Source organism: Amblyomma mixtum, chromosome 5 (assembly GCF_055824585.1).
Source record: "Amblyomma mixtum isolate Tamu chromosome 5, ASM5582458v1, whole genome shotgun sequence".
NCBI classification, from domain to species: domain Eukaryota; kingdom Metazoa; phylum Arthropoda; class Arachnida; order Ixodida; family Ixodidae; genus Amblyomma; species Amblyomma mixtum.
In genome coordinates this window covers 117,294,723-117,321,829 of record NC_143016.1, presented here as the reverse complement: position 1 = coordinate 117,321,829, position 27,107 = coordinate 117,294,723, and the positions used below count along the sequence as shown (strand labels likewise).

Genomic DNA, 27,107 nt, shown 5'->3' with positions numbered 1-27,107 from the left:
TAGTGTGGCAAGTGTGGCACAATAGAGCCTGTACTTCATATTCTATTCGAATTTCCTGCATACGCTAATCAACGTGCGTACTATGAACAATGCATGCAGTACGTCACCCAAGTTCCACTCAGTGGGCCCTATATTAGGTCCTTTAGGCTGGTATATCGACAGCAGCGATGTGCAATGATGTTCTTATTTGCCTATTTAGACGCTATTGGTGTTTTAGACAAACTGTAAATTGCCCGAACACTTGATCACCCCGCTGTACATTCTCAGAACTTGATATCGGTCTCATCCAAAGAAGCCGTCATGCAGTGAGCTATTGCGTTGCAACCCTCTTCGATGACCGAACTCTTTTCTAGCACTCGTCTTCCACATTAACTCCCTTATTCCCTCCCCTGCGCAGAGTAGCATGTCAGTGAATATTCACGCCGGCTAAAATCTGTTTTTCATTAAAGAGCTCTCTCTTTATCTCTTGTTTTAAGTCCTGCTTGTTTTAAGCAATCACCTCCTTGTCCTGGAAGGTGCGTATGGTTGGCAGGTGCAGAAGTGAGCGTTTGTATCTAAGAAAAAGCAATTTATTCTTCGCATTCACTTATTATAAGCTGAACGGCATGCCATATTGTTAGATTTACAAAGTGTTAGCAACGTACCGCTTGGTTTCTTAGCACTTATCAAGGCCATGGACTATCGAGGGAAAGCTGCTTTTTGCAGAGCACAACTAAGACAATTATGCAGTGACCGCAAAACATACATACTCGATTATGAAGCTTGACTGAGTATGTTAATATTTTGAAATGTAACCAGCTTTAAATGAAACAAACAACACCGGTTAACCTAATAGAAGCATACGATTTAATTATCCTAACAGCCAGCAATATCAGCAACAGCTGGCCTCGAACTGCAGCCGAAGGCTTCGCGAAAATCGTCAGACTGAAGAAACAGGTAGTTGGGTTCGGAGCGCCGATAGCCGGGTGTTAAGTACGTTGCTCCAGAGCAGTAGTAGTGGAAAATGATGAGAAGAAAGAACAGTTGGCTCCGCGATATTTTCTGTAGCCGATAAGAGTAGAATGTCATTGTGGCATTCCAGTGGCCACGTCGAGAAGCGTCAAGTACGGCGTCCAAGCTTAGCTTTGGATAGTAGAAACGGACGCCACGTTGAATTCTCGCATCCTGATCGACACACATGCGATGGCGCTGAAGTCTTCGGTTCGTCTCGGCGCTCCAATTCGAGCTGAAAACGCTTCCCCAAACGGCGTCTGCCATCAACATGCCGAGAGTGGCTAACGGAACCACATCGTCGAGAGCGGATGTGATGTTCACGCCGGCATAAGGCTTGATTGGGAGAAGCACGACGTTGTTGAAGACACCTGGCAACCATCGGAGTGCGCCTCTCAGCACGTAAAGTCGCGGGAAATCATCAGGCATTGAGATAGTGAAAAATGTCCATTGGGATTTCCGCATGATTAAGTAGTTTCGCGAAAAATCGTTGGTGAGCTTTGGCAGAGATAAATTCAGACGGAAAACTTCACTTGGTAGGAGCAGGCGTGTACTCTGTGCATATTTTCTCACGGAGTCGATGTCTTCGGGTGCTACCAGTGTTCTCGCCCTTTCGCCTACTGCCTTCGTAATGGAATGGAAGTAAGTTCGCAGCATGACGTCATGCAGCTTCCCAGCGTTCAACGTCTGCATTATGTCCACTATTAGCAAGGGTCCGACAATGTAAGTTGAAGTGTCTTGGCAGTAAAGAAAGTATCGTCGTCGTATATCTCTCTTAACTTTCTCCTGCACAGCACCAATGAGGAGGCGATACGTTGCGTGGACGAGCGAGAAGACGACGATCTTGGGCCGTGAAGCTTGGTCCAGCAGAATGTCTAAGGAGCGTTTGAGGGCGCCTATGTCGGAAATGAGATAAACGACGCCGGTGAGCTTCGCTCTTGTGATATTTTCCAGGACAGTCTGCCACTGTGCAACTGTGAACGTCGGAATTAGGTTGTGCAGAGCTGTCAGGTTGGAAGCAGTGTAGGCTAGCTGTGGTTCGAACCGAAAAACTGAGCTTGTCTCGTCCACTTCACGCTCGGAGACGTTAAAGCTCAAAGCCTGGTTGATTCTACGGCGAGCATCACGTCGGATACGAAGATATACCTGCTCGGCCTCAGGGCTGAGTTGTTGTGCCCGAATCGGATTGATGGTAACTGCAATGTGATGGAAATTGAGAAAAGTTCTGCGAGGTAGCGGGCGGCGCCATGCTTTCAATATGTTTTCGCTCAGGAAAGAAACAGGGAAATCGATGCCGTACTTGAGGCTGATTTCGACCATAAGGCGCAACGGTGAGGTTATACTTTGAGCCAGAAATTCTAGTATAGTTGCTGCTGTCTGGGCGCCCAGCCCTTCTCCTTGAACAGCGGCTTTAACACAGCTTCGATAGAATTGGTAAGCGAGCTTGCCTGCAGGAGTGTTCGAAGGTCTGTATCCCCAGGCGCTGTCGATTCCAGGAGCGTCGAGGAGAGCTCCTGGTGCTGCTTGAGCGCTATATTTGTCGCATGTGAAGTCGTAGATGGACTTGCAGGGGCTGATGGTGCGGTTGACGATTCTAGACAGCAATGCCACGTATTCTTCGCAGCAGGAATCCTCGCGGCCTGACGCGTAGAACTGAGAGGGAACCTTCAATGCCATGATGACGAGAGCGCAGACTGCGGTGACCACAGGGATCGAGCATAGAATCCAGAGCAGGTAGCAGCCGAACGGTCCATGGCGGCGCTGCGTAGACGCCCGATTTCGCAGTGACGCTGCCATCATGGTTCCTCGCTCCCCGTCTTCTTATGCCATGAGCATAGCCCGGAACCTCGACAGCCTCGGAGATTGAATGGTCTTCTTCTTCGTTGTCGAACAATGGCTAAAAGCACGTCCAGGCATGCTGCATGGCACGCTCTGAACGCGATCGCGAGAAACAGATAGGACTTTGTTTATATATACTGGCGCCAACCTGCAGCCGTTATGGCGGAAATGCACTCTAATACAGCTTCTTCTCGCTGAACGGAAAAGTGAATAAACGGGAACTTTTCTGGTAAATATTTTTCCCCCAGGTGCCTTAAAGTAAAGGTAAAACAAGAACACTAATTGTCTTCCATTTGGGCTGTACTTTCAGGAAATTAGTAATATTAATATCCCAACAGGAAATAATGCCCGTGTCACGTCTTATGTCGTTATATGAGACCTGTGAGCTTCTGCGGGTTTTCTTTTGCGCTCCCACTTTCTGCAGGACTGGCGCTGTTATCGTGGATTCGGTAGACACCAGCGCACAGAGCGGCTCAATTGTGTATGCAGTATGCATGCGAAAAGCTGGTGACTGCGAGCTTTTCTTAGACATCATCGGGAAGTGGTGTGCCCTGTTGCTGATAGAAACCACGAAAAACGTGGACAGAATGGAGGGGTGTCTGCACGTAGGGTGAGCGTCGCAATGCCTGTCTACGCACTGACTGGGCTCGCTTGGATGTGGAGTTTGGTGGCTGCAGATGCCTCATGGTTGAATGACAGGACTGCGCTGATTTATCACCACACTCAGCGAATCACTGGACGTCCCTAAATGGACAAGAGGGGGGCGTGAGGGCGGAAACTGAGGCTTTCCGGGCTGTGAGTTGCTTAGTGCAGCTGCCGCCGCTGTTTCTGCCGAGAGAGACCGAAGACGAAACTGTCACGAAGTAGCCGCAACGAAAAAAATCTGCAGAGACATTTAAGACTGCTTAAGTGCGGGAATGCGAAAGCATGCCGAGAACACCAGGCGTGGACGTTTGAATGCGGTTTGCGAACTGAGTTTATTTTAGGCGATGAGTCTTCTAAGTGCTCTAGCACTTATAGTGGCCAATGCTCGCAGCTGTGCGCTGTGTTTTTCTCGGTTTGTCTGTCTGTCTGAAGCGGGTTTTGTGGCAGGCTGCTCAGCTGCCCAGCGTGCCAGGCGACAGCTCATTTAATAATGAAGCTGCTCGAGAAGAGCAACCTGAGCCTCAACCCAACACAAGCGCCACCGATGGCAACAGCCGCCTTAGCGCCTGCCCTGTGCCACTGCGCCACTACTCACCTGCTCACCAGGTATCTTACTTGCAAGGTGTTGTGTTGCTGATGGGCAGGTGAGCAGGGGCGTAGTGGCCCAAGGAAGGTGCTATGGTAGTTGTTAACATGCCCTCCTTTCATTTTTGCATGAAAAAACATATACACCAACAACCACCTTAACCTAGCAGAGCAGGGTAGCACCGAAGCGCATCATGCTAGCACATATCTCCGTATTTAACCTAATTACCGAAATCAACTGACATTTTTTTAAAGTATGACACCTCCCACGCACGCACGCACACACACACACGCACACACATACACACACGTCCAAGACGATCGCAGTGGTGCCCTCCTGCGCAACATAAATCGATACGAGCACAGTCCTTCCTTTCAATGTCGTCGACACTGTAAAACAGCCTAGGATTTTGACAGGGGGCTTAGGGCATTGCTTGAGCGTGACTGGGGCTGCTTGAAGCAGCGTTGCGCTGCGAAAATATCTTTCGAACAGCTTCATTTCCATCCTTGAGACAGCAGATTCGGAATGCATCAGAAATTTTGTTGTAACTTGGGTAACTTTCATTCATTATCACAGCGCAGAGACGGCAGAGAACAAGAAGCGGACACAACAGCGCTGACTGTCAACTAAATTTTATTGGAGACCAGTAGGGTTTTTATGTCACCAGGCGATCAGAACTCAAATATCTAGAATGTGAAATCTGACACGGGCCGGACAATCGCCGTTCTTGTACCCTTGCGCATGCCTACAGCTATTCTTGTATGCTTTTTTTGCTGTTCTGATCGCCAGGTGGTATAAAAACCCACTGGTCTCGAACAAAATCCTTCTTGTTCTGTGCCGTCTTGGCGCTGTAATAATGAATGTAGGTAACCAACTCGCCCAAAATGTTGTATATTGGGCAACTTGCAGCTGGACCTAAAGACCGGTCTGAGATCTTGTTTATCCAAGTGGAAGACTTGATTCGTAGTTGTGTCATCAGAGTCTTGTTCTGGAGTTCGTTCTAGAGCTTCGGGCACCGATGTTGTTCGTTGATTGCATACTCTTCATTAATGTCCATGTCTTGAGCAGTGAAAGCGCCTTTTTCCATTGGCTGGGAAGATGCTTCCTGAAGCGATGTGTTTACTAGCATCAAACCGAATGTCTGGTCACTACTTGCTGTCTTGAAGGATATGGGGCTCACTACGGACCTGTATTTGACGAAATCACTGTTTCTGCCACAGGTTGTGATTTTGATTTCAAGGAGGATGCACGGCTTGTACTCTTGCAGTCGATTGCTGTGGGTCTGTGACCGTTTGCTCATGCTGCGTTGCGACGCGAACAGCTTGTATGAATGCACAAGAACCCCCTGTCCCATAGTAACGGCCACGCCAAATTATCACGCCATGTTACGCGAGCGCCGTTTGGGACGTCCGCGAAGATTACACACACACACACATACACACACACACACACGCACACGCACACGCACACGCACACACACACACACACACACGCACACACGCACACACACACGCGCGCACACACACACACACACACACACACACGCTCACGCACACGCACACGCACACACACACACACACACGAACACGCACATGCACACGCACACACACACAGACGCGCTCGCGCGCACACGCACACGGACGCGCTCGCGCGCACACGCACACGGACGCGCTCGCGCGCACACGCACACGGACGATAACTTCCCATAACCGCGTATTTTTTAACAATCTGTGCTCAACCGTACGGAGATAGAAGTTGCGCTGACGCACATGCCACCCCACTCTTTGATAAAAAAGACTTCTGCCAGTTCGCGAGCTCATCTACCCTTATTTCTCGTTAGAATTTTAATCTCTTCAAGTCGTGGTGCACAGTGCTTTCTATTTTCAACAATGCAAGAGCGGCAATGGGCGGGAAGGTTTTCGAACGAATCTGATGGGTTCCCTAAAGACCTTCTATGTTCCCCGGCACGCTCGTTGATGCAGCGTCTAGTCTGACCGACGTACGCCTTTCCACATGTAAGGGGGATCCCGTAGATCACTCCCGCGGCGCACCTTACGTAGGGCTTTGAGTGTTTTTTCCCGCACCGAGATATTGCTTTAGCACCGCTGCTAATCTTGGGGCACATCTTGGCCAATTTGCAGGTAGCGGAGAAGACGATGGGGACTCCGTACTTGTTGCCAACTCGTTTCAAATTGTGGGACACCTTGTGTATATACGGATTCACCACTGGTTTGGCTTCAACGAAAGGTTCTTTCGGCCGTTGCCCCTTTGGCTTGCCCTTAAGTTTCTGTAGCAATGCCTCGGTTACGGCAGCCATGACGTGGTCAGGGAACCCTGCTTTACGCAGTCTGTTCACCTCGGCCTGAAAGCTCTCCCGCATCATGTGAGAGCACGACTTGATGAGTGCTGATTCCATAGAAAGGGTGGCAATAGCCCTCTTAACAGTCTTGGATTGAGCCGAGTCATACGGTAAAAAGTCTTTCTTGGCCCTGGGCAGGTAGCGTCAGCAAACACTTCCGTCCCCCAGCTTAACATTAAGGTCCAAAAACTGGAGGCGGTCCTGTTCAGGAAGCTCAAATGTGCAAGAGAGCCCCTTCCCATGTTGTGCGAACATTTCTAAAATTTTCATGGCAGTCTCCTCATAGCGGCCTGTGTCATGTCTCTTTAAAATTACTAATTACCGGCCGACCTCTCCACCTTTCCCTCATTAAAATTCCTTTCTCTCTCTCTAAAGAATCATCAATATATCTAAAAATCTTTAGGAATGTACCGTCGTCAGTTAGTGATGCCAAAATGTTGTCAATGGATGCGAGAAAAATGTTACATAAAACTGGCGCGACACAGGAAGCGATGCAAATGCCCTGGCGTTGTAGGAACCGCCGGTTGTCAAACTGGATGAAGGTGGACTTAATATAAAACTCTAAAAGAGACATAAAATTATCAACACTCACCTCTGCTTTATTTTGAAATGCAATAGTGCCGCTTGCTTCAATACATTGTCGAACCGCAATGAACAGGTCGCTGTGGGGCACACAGTAAAAAAGATCTACAACATCTATAGAGAAGGCGTAACCAACCTCCTTTTCCCTCTCCAACACGCCCACTACATCTAAAGAATTCTTCGAGGAAAAAGGGTCAGAAACGTGCAAATCCCTCAGGTTCTTAAGCAAAAAGCGGCTGATGTGTTGCTGCCAAGTACCTTTCTCACTAACTATGGCCCTAAACGGTGCATCTGGTTTATGGGTCTTAACAGCAAAGATGATTGATAAATTATTCACAGAAGAGTTCGAAACACCTCTTGCCAGGCTCTGCAGCTCGATGGATTTGCACAGGTCAACAGCCTTGCCTTTGATCCTGGTGGCGGACGGCTTGATTTCCACAAAGTTCTTCGAAATTGCTTGACAGGCTTTCTCGTTGTAAAGGCCTGAAGGCATGAGAACAAAGTTCCCTCCTTTGTCCGCCTGCAGCAGGGACAGGACGTTCTCCTTGCAATATGCGATCACCTTGTCTGTCAAGGCTTTCCCTCTCGGAGCGGGTTTCTCCAGAAGTGTGGTCCTTGCCAAACTGTCAACACCGTCGAGAACGCACCTTTCTTCATTTTGTTTTTCTGCTTTCCTTGCGACGCGCCGATTAAAATGTGTTCTTTCATGCAAAATTGAAAGGAGGAGATTTCAACACGTGCTATGGCTCCTGCCTTGGGCCATTGCTCACCTGCCCACTGGCAACACCTTGGCAGGTAAACCACCCGATGGGCACGTGAGCAATGCGTCCCGGGTTTTCGCCTGGTTACCACCGGCTACACCTTGGCAAGTAAGCCACCCAGCAGGCAGGTGAGTAGTGGCGCAGTGGCACAGGGCAGGTGCTATGGCAGGTGTTGCCATCGGGGGCACTTGTGTTGGGTTGCGACTCAAGTTGCCCTTCCCGAGCAGCCTCATTATTAAATGAGCTTCCGCCTGATACGGTGGGTAGGTGAACAGACAGACAGACAGACAGACAGACAGACAGACAGACAGACAGACAGACAGACAGACAGACAGACAGACACAGACAGACAGACAGACAGACAGACAGACAGACAGACAGACAGACAGACAGACAGACAGACAGACAGACAGACAGACAGACAGACAGACAGACGGACGGACGGACGGACGGACGGACGGACGGACGGACGGACGGACGGACGGACGGACGGACGGACGGACAAACCGAGAAAAACACAGCGTACAGCTGCGAGCATTGGCCACTATAAGTGCTAGCGCACTTAGAAGACTAATCGCCTAAAATCAATTCAGTTCGCAAACCGCATCCAAACGTCCACGCCTGGTGTCCTCGGCATGCTTTCGCATTCCCGCACTTAAGCAGTCTTTAATGTCTCTGCAGATTTTTTTCGTTGCGGCTACTTCGTGACAGTTTCGTCTTCGGTCTCTCTCGGCAGAAAAATCGGCGGCATCTCCGCTGAGCAACTCACAGCCCGGAAAGCCTCTGTTTCCGCCCTCACGCCCCCTCTCGTCCATTTAGGGTCGTCCAGTGTTTCGCTGAGTGTGGTGATAAATCAGCGCAGTCCTGTCATTCAACCATGAGGCATCTGCAGCCATCAAACTCCACATCGAAGCGAGCCCAGACAGTGCGTAGACAGGCACCGCGACGCTCACCCTACGTGCAGACACCCCTCAATTCTGTCCACGTTTTTCGTGGTTTCTATCCGCAACAGGCCGCACCACCTCCCGATGATGTCTACGAAAAGCTCGCAATGCCACCCGCTTTTCGCATAGATACTGCATACAAAATAGCTAGGCTGCTCTGTGCGCTGGTCTCTACCTAATCCATGATAACAGCGCCAGTCCTGTTGAAAGTCGGAGCGCAAAAGAAAACGCGAAGAAGCTCAGAGGTCCCATGTAACGACATAAAACGTGACACGGGCATTATTTCCTGTTGGGATGTTCATTTTTCTAATTTCCTGAAAGTACAGCCCAAATGGCAGAGCAGTGCTCTTGTTTTGCCTTTACTTAAACGTAGCTGGGAGAAATTACTTACCAGAAAAGTGTCCGTGTATTCCCTTTTCCGTAGAGCGAGGGTAAGCTGTATTAGAATTCATTTCCGCCATAACGGCTGAAGGCTGGCGCCAGTATATATAAACAAAGTCCTATCTTTTCCTCGCGATCACGTTCAGAGCGTGCAATGCAGCACGCTTGGACGTGCATGCAGCCATTGTTTGACAACGAAGAAGAAGAGCATTCAATCTCCGAGGCGTTCAGCCCGAGGACATCATCATCATCCTCATCATCTCCGAGGCGTTCTAGGTTCCCGGCTATGCTCATGGCATAAGAGGCAGGGAGAGAGGAACCATGAGGGCTTCGTCACTGCGAAATCGGTCGTCTACACAGCGCCGCCACGGACCGTTCGGCTGCTGCCTACTGTGGATTCTATGCTTGATCCCTGTGGTCATCGCGGTCTGCGCTCTCGTCATCATGGCATTGAAGGTGCCCTCTCCGTTCTACGCGTCAGGTAGCGACGATTCCTGCTGCGAAGAATAGGTGGCATTGCTGTCTAGAATCGTCAACCGCACCATCAGCCCCTGCAAGTCCATCTACGACTTCACATGCGATAAATATAGCGCTCAAGCAGCAGCAGGAGCCCTCCTCGACGCTCCTGGAATCGACAGCGCCTGGGGATACAGACCTTCGAACACTCCTGCAGGCAAGCTCGCTTACCAATTCTATCGGAGCTGCGTTAAAACCGCTGTTCAAGGAGAAGGGCTGGGCGCCCAGACCGCTGCAACTATACTAGAATTTCTGGCTCAAAGTATAACCTCACCGGCGCACCTTATTCTCGAAATCAGCCTCAAGTATGGCATCGAGTTCCCTGTTTCTTTCCTAAGCGAAAACATGTTGAAAGCATGGCGCTACCCACTGCCTCGCAGAACTTTTCTCAATGTCCATCGCATTGCGGTTACCATCAACCCGATTCGAGCACAACAACTTAGCCCTGAGGCCGAGCAGGTATATCTTCGTATCCGACGTGATGCTCGCCGCAAAATCAACCAGGCTTTGAGCTTTAACGTCTCCGAGCGTGAAGTGGACGAGACAAGCTCAGTTTTTCGCTTCGAACCACAGCTAGCCTACACTGCTTCCAACCTGACAGCTCTGCACAACCTAATTCCGACGTTCACAGTTGCCCAGTGGCGGGCTCTCCTGGAAAATATCACAAGAGCGAAGCTCACCGGCGTCGTTTATATCATTTCCGACATAGGCACCCTCAATCGCTCCTTAGACATTCTGCTGGACCAAACTTCACGGCCCAAGATCGTGGTCTTCTCGCTCGTTCACGCAACGTATCGCCTCCTCATTGGTGCTGTGCAGGAGAAAGATAAAAGAGATATACGATTGCGATACTTTGCTTACTGCCAAGAGACTTCAACTTATCTTGTCGGACCCTTGCTAATTGTGGACATAATGCAGACGTTGAACGCTGGAAAGCTGCATGACGTCATGCTGCGAACTTACTTCCACTCCATTACGAAGGCAGTAGGCGAAAGGGCAAGAACACTGGTAGCACCCGAAGACATCGACTCCGTGAGAAAATATGTACAGAGTACACGCCTGCTTCTACCAAGTAAAGTCTTTCGTCGGGATTTATCTCTGCCACAGCTCACCAACGATTTTTCGCGAAACTATCTCACTATGCGGAAATCCCAATGGACATTTTTCACTATCTCAATGCCCGATGATTTCCCGCGACTGGACGTGCTGAGAAGCGCTCTCCGATTGTCGCCAGGTGTCTTCAACAACGTCGTGCTTCTCCCAATCAAGCCTTATGCCGCCGTGAATATTACATCCGCTCTCGACGATGTGGTTCCGTTAGCCACTCTCGGCATGTTGATGGCAGACGCCGTTTGGAGAAGCGTTTTCAACTCGAAGTGGAGCGCCGAGACGAACCGAAGACTGCAGCGCCATCGCATGTGTGTCGATGAGGAAGTGAGAATTCAACGTGGCGCCCGTTTCTTCTATCCAAAGCTAAGCTTGGACGCCGTACTTGACGCTTCTCGACGTGACCGCTGGAATGCCACAATGACATTCTACTCTTATCGGCTGCAGAAAATATCGCGGAGCCAACTGTTCTTTCTCCTCATCATTTTCCACTACTACTGCTCTGCAGCAACGTACTTAACACCCGGCTACAGGCGCTCCGAACCCAACTACCTCTTTCTTCAGTCTGACGACTTTCGCGAAGCCTTCAGGTGCAGTTCCAGGCCAGCTGGTGCTGATACTGCTGGCTGTTAGGATTAATTAAATCTTATGCTTCTATTAGATTAACCTATGTTGTTTGTTTCATTGAAAGCTGGTTACATTTCAAAATTTTAACATAGTTAGTCAAGCTTCATAATCGAATATCAATGTTTTGCGGTCACTGCATAATTGTCTTAGTTGTGCTCTGCAAAAAGCAGGTTTCCCTCTATAGTCCATGGTCTTGATGATAAGTGCTAAGAAACAGAGCGGTACGTTGCTCACACTTTGTAAATCTAACAATATGGCATGCCGTTCAGCTTATAATAAGTGAATGCGAAGAATAAATTGCTTTATCTTAGATACAAGCGCTCACATCTGCACCTGCCCACCATACACACCTTCCAGGACAAGGAGGTGATGGCTTAAAGAAAGCAGGACTCTCAAGAGATAGAGCTCTTTAATGAAAAACAGATATTAACCGGCGTGAATATTCACTGACATGCTACTCTGCGTAGGGGAGGAAATAGGGGAGTTAATGTGAAATAAGAGTGCTGGAAAAGAGTGCGGTCATCGAAGTGGGTTGCAACGCAATAGTTCTCTGCATGACGGCTTCTTTCGATGAAACCGAAATTAAGTTCTGAGCTTGTACAGCGGGGTGAACCGGTTCTCGGGCAATTTACAGTTTGTCTAAACACCAATAATGTCTAAATAGGCAAATAAGAATATCATTGCTCATCGCTGCTGTCTGTAGCAGCCTAAAGGGCCTAAATAGAGTCCACTGTGAGTGGCACTTGGGTGACGGACTGCGTGCATTGTTCATTGTGTACCCGTTTATTGGCATACGCAGGAAATTCGAAGAGAATATGAAGTGGAGGCTATATTGAGCCACATTCATCACAATACGGACTGCCTGCTTGCTTGAAGCGATATTGTAGACTGTTGTAAACGCAACGTTAAGACGAAGGCGATGATAAATGGTTTCTAGATGACGCGGAAGCCCCTGTGGCAGTCTTTATTTGAGCTGCGATTCGATGAAATGGAGAATGGGGTAATGATGACTTGGTGACTTCCAGAGGTGGTTCTTTTCATCCTGGGTACATCGTTTGGCGGGTTGGGACGTATCTGATTTTGTGAAAAAGTTGCTATGGCGGTGCAGATCTTCGCGGGCCACTTCGTCTGTTCTCGTTGGCCAGGATGCCGCAGTGAGCTGGAATCCATTGACAGATTATACAGTAGCCTTCAGCAATAGCCGTGTGGTGCAAGTATCCAATGTCATGGGAAATTGCCTGGTGATTTGTTCTCTTCTGTAGTTTGGACAAGGTTTGTAGCTCTCCTTGCCCAACGTCCCATGTCCAACGTCCTGCGCTATGGCACAAGATATAGGAGACAGCTTCTTTTATTGTATAGCTCTGCTGTGGTGGAGGATGTCCTACGCTGTAGACGCCGTGGCAGCATTTGGCCTGATAAGGGCACATAAAGACCGCATGATGAGGAGTCGTGAGAAGTTGAGACATCTGTGAAGATGTGTGAAGAGAAACGCTTCACTTGAGTTGGCCGTAAGTGAAGTGGCGAAGTGCGTTGAGTGGTGAAATGCGTTGAATACTACTTTAGTTTTTGCGTCGTAGTTTACAGTCAAATGATAGTCTTGTGTATGAGATTGAGTCCCAACAGCTGTAATATACCCACGAGAAACACAGGAGGTTGTTTAGATGCTGTAATGTGGCTAGTTTGCATTGTTCGCCTCATTTTAAAACAAGTTGGCAACTTCAAAGAATTTGTTTAAACATAGGCAAAAGTTCGCGTGTTATGTTGTCGTGCTGATCTCTGGTTTCACGAATCAAGAACTGCTACCCTGCAATACTCCCCAATAGGTTTTTTTTTCTCAAAGGGTGATAATACAACGTACATCCGCGGAAAAACTGTGTCCTTCAAGCGCGAAGCACTTACGACGCAACTTCTGGGTTGGGCTTAACCTTCCGGAATGGCTTATTCCGGAACCCTGAGCTCACTTCTTATTCTTCCCGGCGAGTGCGCACCGCGACCGGACGCCGCCGCAGGGGCCCGTGCCGCCCTCTTCGCCAGCCGCTTGACTTTTCACATTCCCTATCGCTTGCTCAGAACAACGCAGCTAGACAAATCTGATGTCCTTGCTAAAAAGGCGAGCATCGAAGCACGCCGCTTACCACAATCAATTAGCAGAAATCACTTACTTGCTGCGGGCATGTACAATACCATCTCAGAACTACTCGAAGCCAACGAAGCAATCAGATGCTTCCACTAACTCGCACAGAAACCGGCCAACACCTCCTACGGTATCTTCATCTATCCCCCACCAACTGTTCAGCTGCCCCCAACTGTTAAATCATCTCACCTGACATCCACGGCCAACTGCGCATCAAACCTTTACCCAGAAATATGAAGCCTCAGCTACGCACGGGTAGACGTCAGGCCCGAGCTGAATACTATACCAAACAGTACAGAGATCCGGCCTCCTCTACGTGGATGCGGTTCAACACATCCTACCAAACTATTATACCGCTATCACCGCCTACAAGGATGGCACAATCGTGGCTGCAGACACCCTCCACGCCGTCCACCCTGCTGAGGCTGAAGGTGCGGCCATCGCCTTGGCGCTCGTGCACACTACACAAGATTCCAACATGGCGGAAATCTGCACCGAATTACCATCAATATAACCAAAGCATTGTCACACCAGTTGCCCGAAGCATTCTCCCATCAGGACGCATGCTTACCCAAGGAATAATCCTCATGTGGGTTGATCGTTTGACGTGTTGAACATCTACAGAAAACTAAGCGAGAAAAGCCAGCTGTCTTATTTCACGAAGGGAGTAAGTCATTTTTGAGGACGCGAAGGAGTGGATGAGCGGCTTGTGGTCGGTAAATAGGGTGATGCGCCTTCCTTACAGGAAAGCGCGGAAGTGCTTGAAGGATAGATAAGCTGCGAGAACCTCGCGGCCGGAAGTGCTGTAGCTTGTTCCAACGTCAGATAACCTATTCTAGAAAAAAGGCGTGCGGAAAAAAGGCCAGACGCTTTCGACGAGCTACTGAAGCACTGGCCGACGGCAGTCCCGGATGCATCCACCATGACGGCAGTGGGATCTTCGTGTGCTGAGTGCATGAGGAAGGTAGTGTCCCCCACTTGTACCTGTACCTGCGTGAAGGATTTGTCTGTGGGTTGTGACCTAACTAAAGGCGATTCTTTCTCGGTGGTGATGAGTACAGCTTGCAACGGCTTGATGATATTAACGCAAGATGGAATGAAACACCCGTGGAAGCACACCAAATCGAGAAAGCGGCGTAGCTTTCGCAAGGATGTTAGACGAGAAAGTTGGCGATGGATCCTGTTGTAATTAAGTTTGTTTTTCAGTTTCAATTCGGTGGATTTTCTTGTGCCTTGTCTATGTCTTGTGTACTTCGCAACTTGACAGTAATTGTCACGTGTTGTCAAGTTTTAAATGCCACTGTCCTCTCCAAATAAAAGTGGCTCAACTTTACCACTCAACCCGTGAGTCTCTTCTCCGTTCCTCGGTGTCCGGACCCCGGGTGCCACCTCTACACTGGCGACGATAGGGCGTTAGGCCGACGTCCCGGTCCGCGCTGACATGTTTGCCGAAGTTCGATAACTTGTGTGCATGACTGACGCCGGTTCAATTTGTTTTTCAAATGTCCTGTAGGCTTTAGTATTCACTGCTTCAATTTCAGCTCCACCAGCACCTTCACTTCATCCACATGTGAGTTTTCAAGTTTGCCCTTTGTTTGTCATGATCGAGTGTAGACAGTAAGCAGGGAGTCGTAGAAGACACGAATTAAAGTTTGCTATGATAAGTTTATCTCCGTGTTCCAAAGTTTTTCGATGTTGTTCCGGCCGGCAACGTTTTCAGTCCGATATCTTCACGGAACCTACGTGCGAAATCCTTAACTGTAATCCATGCGCATCGAGTTGAATAACTGGCATCTGCAAGCAATTCAGTTGATAACAGAAAGGTCGTAAGAAACCAACTAAGTTGAACGACCAAAAGCAGACTAGGTTCAAGGGAAACAAAGGAAATGACCAATTGACCCTTCAAGTAAAAAGCAACATTCGCCGGGATTTACTCCTTGGCGCACAAAATGGTGTACGACACTTCATCGCCTTCCACGACGAGGAGGGCAGTCATGGCAGTCACCTGGACTAGACGCCTCAGCCATCGTTCGGTTGATGAAACTGATGCAATGTCAAGAAATTCAGTTATAACTTATTTCGTAGTCGTCCAATACCACGCGGTGATCAAGGTATATGAATGCCTTACGCATCGTTTGAGAGAAGAAAACAAGCAAGCAAAAAGCAAAAAAAAAAACACCGATAGTAATGAACCCACCATTAGGCATGGCTATAAGCGAAGCAAATAAACAAGCCTTTATACAAGAGCAGACGAGTACGCTCTTGTGTGTTGTGCTCGATGACGGCGCTTTTTACCAACGGATAATAGTGAAGCATGGTCACTTCTACTGGAGGCCAGACGCGTAATTCGGAATTCCTTTGTTCGGATTCCAGCGGCTGCATGTGGTTGTTTTTTCTTCTGCTTCCCAATCAGTTATGTTTCAGCTATAAAATAATTACGCTATTAATTTCCCCCTGATCAATATAACAAATTTAAACAATACTGTTAATTTTTATCTCCACTGTTCTGCTCTGCCTGTCTAACTCATTGATCATGCTTTGCAGTTCATGTCCTGAGTGACTTAGCATGGCAATATCATCAGCGAATCGCAGATTACTTAGGTATTCTCCATTAACTCTTATCCCCAACTGTTCCCATTTCGGGTTCCGGAATACTTTCTGTAAACAGGCGGTGAATAGCATAGGCGAGGTCGTGTCTCCCTGCCTTACACGTTTCCTTATTGGAATTTTATTGCTGACTTTATGGAGAACTATGGTAGCTGTGCAATCGTTATAAATATCTTCCAATACTTTCACGTAACACTCTTCTACACCCAGATTCCGCGATTCCTGCATGAGTGCTGAGGTTTCCACTGAGTCGAATGGTTTCTCGTAATCAATGAACGTTTTATATAGAGGCTGATGTTGTATTTGGCCAGGGGATCGACGGCGCCAGTTGTTTTTGCAAATTTTCCGTTTCCGCATGCTGGGATGGCAAACAATAATTCACAAATCACGCGCGCACGCAGGACAGTGACGCTAGTCTGCCACGCGACCCTGTCACTTCAAGTGGTTCTGTGATTCGCCATAGACCACGGAGCAATGCGCGCAACACTGCTCGGCGATCGCTCGTACCAAGCGGCACCCCTGTGTACATGCCTTTCGCTCGACAGCCCCTTGAAGCGAGCGGAAACCAAATCTCTGGGGAAAAAAAAAGAGGGAGAAAAGAAACCGCGCTGCATTAAATTATTCGAAGCACAATGGGGCTTACCTTCGTCAGCTTCGTTGTTTGTAACCCCCTGCGCACAACAGTCACTAAAAACCCCTCAAACCTGAAAATTTGAGGCCTGTAATCCTGCGTTCGATGACCAAATGACCTGCTACCAAAGCCATTTAGAGCCGGTCAGAACTAGTTAATTTTCATGTGAAACGGACTGACGAAGCGAAAGGAAAATATCTTGAGGGTGATCGTCGAGAAGACGCGCTATTGTGCGCATTACCCAAAGTCCTCGAAACGGAGAAGCTCCTGATTCAGCCTGTCGAAATGACGAACTTGTCTCTTGGTCTCAGAGAAGGGCGGATGTGTCACTCAGGCATTTCGAAGTGCTTCAAACCGATATCTATCGACGGTACAGTCACTTCTGAGTGTAGCTACACGGCAGGTTTCAAAGGACATAAAGTCTATCGAGACAACGGCGTAGCGTGGAAGTCTGTCGTGACATCGAGGACCTTCGAGTGGCGCCAGCGTGGACTGTCAGTCTCGGGGGGGCCCACAGCGACACGCTGAGAAAAAAATGTAGAAAACTACAATCACGGAAAATGCACTGCGATGAGAGATATGTCCCGCATTCCTGAAATAAATATTGTGGCCACAAAAAAAGAAATGGCAGGATGAACGGCATCAGAATTAACAGTGCTACGAAAATATCACAACAAAGCTCGCTAAATATAGTTCACGGGTCATAATAAAAGCTTGAAAAACAATGAAGCTGGTGTTAAAAACACATACATTTCTTCTAACCGGTAAACCCCTTTTTCAACTCCTTGAGGATCATATTCTGGACTGACATTATGAACGCGCGCGAAAATATGGGTGGCTGCGGTAGAGCCGCAAGTGCTTGGTGTGAGATTATAAAATCTCTTGCTGAATATCAAGTTTGCAGAGGCCCAACTCCTTTTAATTCAATCGTGATTGAGAATTTCGGAGGATCTTGACTCGACTGTCAACTGAAACTGTCCATGTGACAAAGGTGAAAGCTCGAGGAAGGGAAAGTGAGGCGTGCCCACACCGGACGACAGCACACTACAGAGATATGGCTGGTTTTTGCGATATATGGTCACCTCAGATCTACTCAGCCTACGCGTAATAACGGCAAGGCTCGCGTATAGCAGGCCCTTGCACTCCACCTTGTACAGTCGTCAGCACGGCTGTCTGAAGCGCTCGAATGCCACCCTGTCGTACAAAGGAAGTAAAACTTTTAAGCAGGCGTTCGGTTCTAAAGATAAGGCTTCCGCTGGAATGAAGCTACACACACATACAATTTGCCCCGGCAATGGCACTGTACCAGTTAGAGAGTAGCTTCGTCAAGATTTCACTTCATTGCTCCCGAACACACCGCTCCAGCGCTCTGACAAGCGTGCTGACGACTGCACCTAACGCTAACTAAACTCGCAAACTCATATATGCACACAACACCCTCCACAAAGCCGCCTTGGGTGTACCCATATACACCTAAAAAAAAAAGCGACTCGTACACATTGGCCTCCTTCACGCTCTCGCCGGACTAAAACAAAAGCACACAGACAGACAAGTAGCGAGCTTGTCTCGTACATACAGGGTTGTGATATCCTCAAACGAGAAGGATTTGGAATCTCCATTTTCTTTCATACTGAGCCTTTTGATCCTTTCCATATTAATTTTGTTTCGAAGGAGCTGTGTGAAATGTTTATGGCCGTAGGCGGCTCCCCGGGCGCAGGGACCCACCTGTGGATAGAGACCAGAGGTCAAACCCCGCAGGGCGTTCCTCCGAAGGGGCCAGTCAAACGGCAGAACGAGCGGTAAGCCCCAACGAAGAGCATTTTCGAACGAATGGAATTACATTCTTCTCTTGCCTTAAACAAATGTACATAAAATGACAACGGCCCACTGTCATCTAGAGAATAGGCTGCTAAACGAGCTAGGAGTAAAATTAGCACACAGGGGGATTACTCCTTCCAGCTGACATCAATTAGTAAGGGTCCTCAGGTACCACGCAACGCCACATTTTCAAAAATACTAAAAATGTTACGTGAATAAAGGTTTACGTGAAGCCCAAACAAAGTATCATCGCAGAGAGAGATAGTATGTAAAACGATGTATACACGGACGGCGCGCGCTCGAAAATGGGGCCATATACTTATGCATTATGTGCACCCGGTCAGACAACGTCAATCACTCACACGGCGCTGCCTTTTCACACCCTTTCTCCCAACGAACTCAGCGTTGGAAACGCACGCGATAATATATGCCATACAACAAGGCTGTCACAATATGCAACGCCGACTGCTGAACTCCAAATCCACGACGCTGCTATGGAATAATATTGCCGCAATAACGACATCACAATCACCCCACCCCTACACACAAGCACACGCACTCGCGCACGCACGATCCAATTCTGATATCCGTTCACGACACCGGATGTAGCACCAGAACACACAATTGCATCATCCTGCGCTGGATGCCTGATCATGGGAGAATCAAGGGAAATGAGTTGGTCGATCAATTCGATCATGAAATTACCATCTTGGCGCAGTCGATCCCCTGTCCAAAGACAACTTCAGGAGACGAGGCCGCAACATATACAGCAAATAAATAGCCAAACACTACAGGAACATCAACAAAAACCCCACAATATTCCCTCAACCGCACTCGTAACTCAACACGGAATGAGCAACAACCACCACAAAGTTCAGACAAAGCTCTCCTCAACCAACTAATGCTCTGCAACATCAGATGGCGTGATACATGACTATGCCAAATGTACAGAGATTGGGGCAGATACTAAACACAATCTACATTCTCCTAAAGCTTTCATTACCTCCCCCACTTTTCCTTAACGTTCACCTTCATCCTAGAGAGCCTGGCCGCACTCTAACTCGGCGGATGAACAACGGGCTACACCGGAGAAAGCGCCCGTAGGGCAGTTTTTTCCCTCCTCCTCCACAGCGTGGCGCTGTAACACACGCAACAGCAACTCGCGGGAGGCATGCGGTATTTATATTTAGTCAAGAGTGAGCGAATAAAATTAAAGAAAATAGCGCCGTCCTCCTTTTTGTGTCTTTCTTTCCATCTATATATAGACGGTTTCGGGGAAGGCCAAGAAGTCACGGCCGCAGCCTGGTTGTCTCTAGGGCCAATAGAGAGCGCGCCGAGGAGCGCCTGCTGTCGCTGTTGTTGGCGCGAATGAAAGTCGGTCCATTGGCTTTTTGCCTGTGTTTCGCCATCCGTCACTTTCGAGACAGCGGCGCTTGAGCCTTTCTTCGTGGCGTTAGATGACAGTACGTCGAACTAGAAGCAAAAGTTAGGGCCTCTTCTTTTTGTCCCACACAAATGCAGAGTTGTGTATCCGCATACGCTGGAAAAAACCGCCGCTCTGACAAGCCCTGGATGAAGTTCAGTCGAGCCAAGAGGACTTTGCGCGGCCTGTGGGAATCGTCGTTTGGAAAGCAAGATCGTGACAGACAGCCGGCGCTCAAGTTTTGACCAGCTGCCTGCATTTAAGCCCGGTATTGGGCGCTGAAGGTATGTTGTGCCGCCGAATTCTTATGGTGATTACATATTGCGAATAGATTCTTCAGTGCATGACAAGTTGTTCGAAGTACCGCCGATGAGTTTGACGTTGTCGTAATTCTATAAATTTTATGATGCCGAGCTCAAAAGCATTGAAGTGAGGATGCAGCTTTGAAATACGGAGGAACTGAGCTGACATAGTAATACACATTTTCAGACCTCCCCCCCCCCCCCCCCCCGCCTTCCCCCCACCCCTCCTTTTTCCTCCACTTGTAATCTTTTTGGCGCGGTGGAGCTGTATATTTGTACCACTTTGTTTTTTGGGAGCCCACCTGGAGCAATGTGCTTCGCCGCTGCACGTTCCTATTACAGCGCGTCCACATAGATGTTTAAGGGCTGTGATATGAACGAGCATGGTTGCCAAGAGGGCGTAATAAAGAGTACGATGCCTCACTTTGGCCGCTTAGCTTACGGTTTTCAAGAAAGAAATAGCGGATGTTGCAGGTGTTCATCATATATACCCACGTGTGATTTAATTACCAATGCACTAAAAGTCACTAAAGATAGAAACGAAAAACTGCATTACCTTGCAGCTAGCAGTAGTAGTAGTAGTATCGAGGTAGTAGTATTAGTAGTAGCAGCAACAGCAACAGTGACAGCAGCAGTAGTAGAATTAGGTAGCAGAGATGCAACGCCGCAGCGGTGTTTGAGCCCGTAATGCGCCAAATGCCAGGTAATGATGCAATGTATTTAGTTATTGGTATTAAGTGTCAGAGCTCAAAGCCAGAAGCGTAAAAATCGTAAATAAAATCAGTTATGTTGAACAAGGAGCACTGATTGCGAACGACTACTTTCTAAATTACCATTTAAGTGCTTGGAGTACGCCATTTTCTTGATTCAACTTAGCGGTTCGTATAAAATGGGCGCCTCGTCACGTAGTAAAAGCGTAGGGGCAAACAAGATACGTTTTTTTTTTTCAAATCCTTCGGAAGTATTGACGTGGATTTTATTCACGGCATGGCGACATTTATAGAGAAGGTATTCAAGAACGTTAAATTGGGTTCCATTTTGTACTATGTGAAGCCCGGTGCAACATAAAAGTTTGAATGGCGCAAAGCAGCAAACAGAGGAAGACACGGAGACGGGCGCTCTTTCTGTCTCGGTGCCTTCCTGTGTTTGCTGCTTTGCGCCATTCAATGTTTTATGATGAACCAACCACAACAACAACAACAACAACCGCAAGTACTTCTGCTCGGCGAAAGGCCGGTACGAGTTTTTAATCGGTTTATTAATGCGAAAGCATAGATGGCTCAGTTTCAAGGTCATGTCCGCAAGAAACGGCACTATGTGATGTCACGAGTCGAAGAGTCACGTGATGAAGAAGATGACGTCACATAATTATATTATTATCGCTAACACCTAATTACTGCTCATTAATATAATCTGGTAACGCCAAGACTAATGACATCAGTGATGACATCATATGAGTGTGAAGCCATACCAAGTCACGTGACAACGATGTAATGTGACGACATCCGGGTCACGTGCAATGACGTGATGTGACGACATACCTAGTCACGTGACAAAGATGTAATGTGACATCATACCAAGCCCACCTCTAATCCATGCAGGTGTAGATGAAATTCCAGCTATGGCATCAATGGTTGACCTTAGTGTGGTGGCAGCATTGCCGACTACATTCGCATCAAAATTTTGAGCAACCGTTCGTCGTATAGCGTTCCGGGTGGTGTCATAGGATTTCTCCTTGCATGTTTACCTGTTTTAATCAAGTTGGAGGCTAGCTTGCGACAGGGATTGGGACCGATGACATATGCACCTTCAGTCTCATGCTTTAAGGCGCGGTTGAGGTGTCCACCGAGATGTCGAGATGGGATAGCTACTGCACCCTTTCCATTCCTCAAAACCCTTTCCTTTCCTCCGAACACACGCATTTGCATTCCTCTACGTAAGCAGACTTAAGTGCCCTCAGAATTTTTGCCACCTGATCCAGTTTGCACAGCTAAAGCGACACTTTGACCAGCAATATTGATCCCCTTATTTCACGCGGATGTCCCGTATATAAAAAAGAAAACAAATTTGTTCAGCTGAAGGAATCCATGCGCATGATATGCCCGACTCTGCATCTGCATGTAACGATAAGTTAAAACTAATTCTACGCTATCCATTTTTCCATTTTTTCAGTGTTGCTTTAGAAGGTGCAATTTATTGCTTTCTTGTGTGCTCCAATCTGATATCCATTTCATTCTGACCAGTTCCTTAAGATTGTGGGGACTCGCGCTGTCTCGAGGGCAGCCTGTGCTGATCCTTTTCGACTGCTGCGAAACCCTGTCCGCTAGAGGAGGCACGGTACGGCTCCGGACCACCCGCTGGGCCCTCCGGTCTCGCGGGGATCCCGGCGGCACTCCACAGGGGGGGGTCGTGCTACGGGGTCCGCTGATTGGGTTACGGGGGTGTGACGTAGGGTCGAAGTGATGCTGTTCGGTACCGGGTTGCGGGAGCGCGGGAGAGTTGGTGGCGGCCGTGCGACGAGGGCGGAACACGGGCTGACGCAAGCGACAAGGTACGTGAGCGACCAGTATTCGCTGTCCCCGAGGCCTTTGCCGACGGCCATTCGCGTGCCTTGTCGCACAGGTCCCGAACATCGCAAGCCGAGAGCCTCGCGCCCCGCTCTTGCGGAACCTGCGAGCGCCCGGCGAAACCTGCCGAATAACTGCCGCCGCTGACCCGAGTCAGCTGCGGCTCTCACTAGAGTTTTCCCGCCGCACCGGTCTGCGCGCGCATCGTCTGCGGCCCGCTGCCGGGTGGCGGTGGATGCCAGGAGCGCACGGGTTGAAGGAGTGCCGCATGCAGTGCTTGTGTATGAGTGTACCGCTGCTGTCAGCACAATAAATACGTGTGCTGCAAACGTGCTCTTGGATTGAGAGCGCACGAGCGCGGCAAGAGCAGACCGGACCCCTTACGGCTCGGTGCTCGAACCATGCAGTGGGTCTCTCTCTTCTTACGCCCCGGGACACGTAAGGAAGCCCACTCTTGGGCTACGTGCTGACCCCGTGCGCGGAGGGACTAAGGGAAGTACCCACAAGATACGCAATTTTATAATGGAATGGAGCGTATCTGAAACATGGCGACCGGCGCTAAAACACAAGCGACAACGGAAAGAAAAGATACCGACGGGACACCCGCTGAATGACTAGCATGTGTCCCGACGGTATCTTATCTTTCCGTTGTCCCTTGTGTTTTAGCGCTAGTCACCATGTTTCAGCCAGTGAATCAAAAGCACCAACTAGTCCGTCTTTCTTGTTTATTCAAGGTGCGCATCTGTACTGCCTTCCTGTCCTTTCAATTTCCTGCAATTAAAACATGGCTATATGCCCAACATAATGTTGCTTTTGTTGCCTGGTGCTAACTTTTTGGAACATCAAATGTAGCTGAACGACATGCTCTTCTTAGCTGAGAATAAATTTCCTATGGCCATCACAAGGTCACGATAGTGGGCGAATACTGCATACATGCTTAGTTCTTATCCAGTTATTGTACTACTTTAACCAACTAGCGGCCTCTGTCGGCTGCCTGTAGCGAACACTGCGCAACTCAACGGGAATGTTTTCACTTGTGATTAACAGAAATCTCACAAATGTGTGAGACGGTACACGAAAATGTGAATACTGATAACCTACTTTTCGTAAGCGCTGCAGCAAGTTAAGTTCACTTACGATGTGTTTCACCCGCTGTAAGTGCACTTTGTCACTCGCTGAAGAGTGCACTCTGGTTGGAGTGCGTTCATGAAATATACTTTGAGGGCCGATTGTGTAACCTTGACAGCAGCAACTTTGAAGGCAAAATATTTATGGAGCGCAAAAAGTACTGACAAGTGTATTTTACTTTCCATAACACTGCTTAAAAAATACTTTTTCGTTATTGCTACAAGCAAAGCAACACAACAAAGGAATGCGATCAGATGTAACTCCGCTGCACGCCGCCATCTTGTTTGTTGTCAAAATTCTGGATAGTCTTGTCTGGTCTCGGCTCTTCCTCCACTTGTATATTTTTTCATTGTTAGACGCTGTTTAAGCTCATTTTATTTGCGCTAGGACGTCAAGCAGTCATTTTTTTTTCTTTTTCGTCGACGTCTTCACAAATTCCGCTCATTTTGTGCCGCCATTATTTTTTACTACGAATGCACTTTGCCTTCCCGTTCAGCACCGCGTAGCCTAAAGTGTCACTCGGGATGCCGAAGCGCACTCCCCGTAAGTGCACTTAACTTATGCGCTTGACAGGGATACTATAAAAGGCTTCCTGCGCTCTCACCGACCAGTTCCACTGGCAGTAGAAATCAATGGCGCGTACTGAACATTCAATATTGCCGCGGTAATTTTTATGTACAGCGCCGTGCAGCATGTAGTGGCGAGTACGCAAACTAGAATCATTTGCCCGGATTTTCTAGGCTTGATTTCTTCTTGACGTTTTATTTGCACTTTTTTGCCGCGATGAGCGTAGCGTGTACTTCCGTTTTGTATATAGGGCGTTTCTGCGAAAACTGTTGAAAATTGCTTACGAATTTTCACCCATGACGGGAGTCAGTAGTTTTATGAATCGCGCTAATTACCGTGCTAATTAAATAAAGTTTTCAAATCAACCTTTTAGCTAGAGTCTGGCGGCGAGGGCCAATGGCGAGTTCATAACAATGGAGAAGACGATGCCATGTCGCGTTTTGGAATAAAAAGCAATTCTGTAAAGCCAAGCAGTAAGACGACATCTGTTTATTTTTGGAAAAGAAATCGAAGCAGAGTGAGCCAAAAGGAGGGTGTGCAGGAAGTGTAGGGCAAACGCAACGTTCGCTGGTGACGTTGGTACGGCTACGGCGCCAAATTCGAACTGTGCGTTCGAACAGACCATGGCAAGTGCAGTGTGGGTCAAAAGTCTTCAATCCACACGGTTTGGTTTTGAGCCGCGTAGCGGAGAACTCACGGCACTCTTAGAAGTCAAAGGGCATTGAAAGGCGAGGTGAAGAGTTCTCCTCACCTTACAGAAGTTTGTCTTAAATGCTTCCCTACTCGGCTGAAAAGAAAACTTTTCGGCATGGAGACTTGTGACGGGTACGTGTACTCTGTTTTGTTTCATTGCTTGGTGCCAGCAAAAAAAATTGTACGGCAGATTATACTCTCATGTAAGACTGATGACACAGCGATGCTGTCTGAGTTTGGTTCGACCACAGTGTAACAGTAGGTCGTGGTAGGAGTGGACGACAACTAATACAATAGTTGTCGTCAGCTCCGACAGGGGGCGTCAGGCGTCCGTGGGTGACCTCATTACTGTGAACATAGCCACCTCTGCGCACAACGAACATGCCGCTGCATGCGCACGACCAACGGAACAACGACCGGCTTAAACAGCATCGCTGTTAAAAAGGATAGCCATCGCATACTACGTGGTCATCGTTTAGGAGAGCGACGAAGCGTATAAGTGATATGCGTGGAAATGTTGGCGGGTGATGCCTCAATGTATTAGTGAATATGGTTGTTAAACACTAGAAAAAATAGCTAGACATGATTCCGCTAGGCCACGTATGACAAGGGTAACGGGAATATGGGGACCTCCTCCTAGAAGAGAACAGTGAACTGAAGGCGTAATTTTCGCAGCAAATTCTTAACATATGAAAATAAACATCACCACTTTCCGTGCGGATATCGTCGTGCGGTGTAGTCTCGGTTATAGAGATCTAAATAGCGCATCCGAGTGGGGAACGGTAATTAGGCTGTTATCCGGATGGGCTACCTTTCTACATTCTTTTAAATTATTTTTTATTAATCAGTTATATACGTCCGCAAAGGCGCGACACTGTGATGCACCAGGCGTTATGTTTGTGTTAGAAAGTAAACCTTAAAAGCACTCAGCTTAGGAGAAGGTAAGTGACGCCAACCAAGTAAAATACAGGAAAAACACGACGTTTCGGGACCGGCTCGGCCCCTTCTTCACGGTGTGACTACGGGCGAGCGCAGCTTGGCTTTTTAAGCCCCTGTGTGGAGGACCTGCGGGTCAATGGCCGCAGCCCATGGACGTAGGATGAGGGGAGAGTCCCCAGGGAACGATTAACATTCTCTCGTGTTTGCTGTATGTGCCACGACTCGAGTAGAAGCCTCCTGCGTGGGTTAGCTTCCGTTTCCAATACAATGGTGCTGTCGAAGTCAATTGGGTGGTCACACCCTTCACAGTGTTCGGCCACGGCGCTGCGTTGACGATTCATGTGACGGACGTCCGCTTTGTGTTGGTTCATCCTTTCCGCGAAGTTCTTCGTTTCCCCTATGTACGACGCCGGGCAGACGGAACACGGAATTTTGTACACGACGCCCTGGGCCTTTTCTCTGGGCTGCCGGTTTTTTGGGCGGGGGAGAAGGCGACCGATAGTGCTGGTCGGTTTGTGCGTTGTCAGCACCCCTTCTTTTCCGAGAATGCGACCGAGCGTCTCGCTCACGCCTCTCACGTAGGGGATGCAAACACGTTTCCGCTTCTGGCATGCGTCTGAGGAAATAATAGACCGGATTTTGTTTTGCCTTTCTTGTTTCCTGATAATGCGCCGGATGAATGAGCTTGGGTAGCCGTTCTTTTGGAGGTCAGAAATGACTCGGTTCTTCTCCTTCCTTTTATCTTCACTTGAGGAACATATGGAGTCGGCTCTCCTCAGTAATGACGTCACGACAGATGCTTTGTGCGGGATGGGATGGTTCGAATCGAAATGTAGGTACCGTCCTGTGTGGGTTGGCTTCCTGTGCACCGAGGACTGCAGGCCTTTGTCGTGCCTTGTAAGTAGGACATCCAGAAAAGGCAGGCTGCCCTGCTGTTCATGTTCAACAGTAAATTGTATGG

At 48.5% G+C, this 27,107-nt stretch overlaps 1 protein-coding gene across 4 annotated transcripts in view; it reads left to right on the top strand.

The window, feature by feature from the left end:
* The window catches only part of LOC149343440 (uncharacterized), a 200,399-nt gene that overhangs the window by 138,011 nt on the left and 35,281 nt on the right, over positions 1-27,107 (top strand). The window contains exon 2 of one of the 4 annotated variants that reach the window (XR_016283124.1): positions 20,049-20,234. The exons of the other annotated variants lie outside the window; for them this stretch is intronic. The gene's annotated coding sequence lies outside the window, so the exon portion shown is untranslated. The remainder of the gene's footprint in view (positions 1-20,048; positions 20,235-27,107) is intronic. 4 annotated transcript variants of the gene reach the window in all.